Below are 2309 nucleotides of genomic sequence, written 5' to 3'. Positions count from 1 at the left end.
CCTGTCATGAGCTGATTAACTTCTTGGTGGTATTTTAAACATTAATATATATGAGACAATCATCTGCATATTCAATAATTAAAAGAATAAACAAATAAAACACACACAGGTATTTTGCATTTCAGATGGTGCTTTTATTGCAATGTGTTGCATTCCCACATTCATAGATGTTATAGATTTGTTAGTCAAAGCATCATTTCCACAAGGTTGACATCCTCACCTTGGAAAAAAAACAAAACAAAACAAAAAAAAAAAAAAAAAAAACAGAGGGATCAATGCACGAGGTGTGTTTTGAGTGTAGTAGAGAAATGTGTGTGTGTAACCTTGAGCAGCCACGAACATATGAATGAACAAACCTCCGAGTTTAGACTTCCAGTAGATGAAAATAAAAGTTTTGTATGTCTGTTAGCCCACAGGGCTCTCACTCCCCGCAGGGACTGGACCCAGCCTGAGACTGATTGTCTACAACATTCCAAAAGAAAAAACAACAGGTAGATTTCTGTAAATTCACGTAACACACCTGAACAGGAGGGGGAGGGGGGACCTAAGGGGTATTAAAACAGTCAGAGAAAGAAAAATAAAAGAAAAAAATATAACATGCATAAAATTCTCCCAGATGAACATTGTCACTCATATTGTCTTGTAATAGCTGCTCTGATGCCTCTTTAAAAACAAACTTTACATGAGTGTAATATACAAAACTGGACAAAATGAGTATAATATATATTTATATCTATTTATATATCTATTTATATTAAATTTTACAAGGGAGAAAGTGGAACCTTGGTCTCTTCTCTAAAGTTTTCCAGAAAATGCATTACCACCCAGAAAAATAAAAATAATAAAGTGGTGAGTAAATACTAAGCCTTCGTTTTAAATCTACGCCCATTTTCAACCTCAGTCCCGATAAGGCAGCACTTATAATACTTGACAACTGACGCTGTGGTGAGTTTAGTTCTGAAGACCTGCATTAGGAATGAGTCGGAGGTAAAAGACTATGGAGAGTCTCAGTGGTGCAAAAAATACCCAAGCTCCTAACTTGTTTTGTGGAATACTTTATGAGAATGAAACTAACAAAAATAACTAAAAAAATAAACTAAAGACAACGTCTGGACAAATTTGAACAAATAATCCAGACATTCGCCTGATCCTAAATACTCTACGTCAGGCATCGAGCAAAACACAATTAGTGTGTTGTCATTTACATCAGTGCACAACTGTTCTGAAAGAGGTAAGGTCTCACACAGTCAGACCAACACAAAGCTAAGAGTCCAGCTGTGGGAGAGGGAAGCTTAACGCCGGGCTGCTACAGAGCAACGTGTCGCTGAAAACCTTGGTGAGCAGGAATGTTCGGAGAGATCGAGCCGGAGGAGGCTTTGAACTGGCGGCCTGGAAGCAAGACGACGACGCAGACAGGAGGAAGAAGATGTCACCTGAAGAAGATTAGCATAGTACTTATAGAGGATCGACTAGTGCGACGAAAAGATGGAAAGCAACGGAAACGATTACGAAGATGATGTTGGGAACAAAATGCGAATCTTTATGCGCCAACTAGACCAAACTAGACTGATGCAGTAAAACTCAAATGGTAATTATTTCACAGCTATGTTTGACCACAACTAGTTAAAAAGTGTGTGTGACATGCATTGAATTTCCTATAAATTAAAAAACTTAAAGAAAGCAATTGGCAAAACTATACAAAAGTATAACTACGTGGTGGTGCACTAAAAGTCGGGGTTTCCACTAGTGCCACTTAGTGTAGTGTCGGTACGGTTCGGTACGGTTCGAAGCCATTTCCATTAGGCCAGATCCATGGAACCGGCACTTTTTTTAGTACCTACTTCATTGTGGTTCCAAACTGCCCCAGCTGACACCAAAATGTGACATCAGACCAGTTGGTCACTAGCTGAGTTTCCACTGCAAATGTGCGCAAAACTTTGTCGATATTCTGTTAATGTCGAAAAAACATAGTTTCATTACTGCGGTGTTTCCATTAAGTACGAAATGTTATTAAAGTCACGCGTGAATACATTTGTTCTCATGATGTCATTACAAACGAGGCGGCGATGGATGTAAACACATAGAATGTTGCTACCACGACACTAGCGCTCATCATCAGCCATCAGAGGAGACATTGGCATCTTTTATCAAGGCTTTTGAGCGACAAGCCCCTTATACTTGGGAGCGACTACGTATGCTGTGTTTTTGTGTAATTGAAGTCGGTGAGTTTACTACTTTCTTTTACTACTTCTGTGATATTGCTATCCATCCATCCATCCATCCATCCATCCATCCATCCATCCATCCAT

This window comes from Austrofundulus limnaeus, unplaced genomic scaffold (assembly GCF_001266775.1).
Source record: "Austrofundulus limnaeus strain Quisiro unplaced genomic scaffold, Austrofundulus_limnaeus-1.0 Scaffold1214, whole genome shotgun sequence".
Lineage (NCBI taxonomy): Eukaryota > Metazoa > Chordata > Actinopteri > Cyprinodontiformes > Rivulidae > Austrofundulus > Austrofundulus limnaeus.
This window is presented reverse-complemented; position numbering follows the sequence as displayed.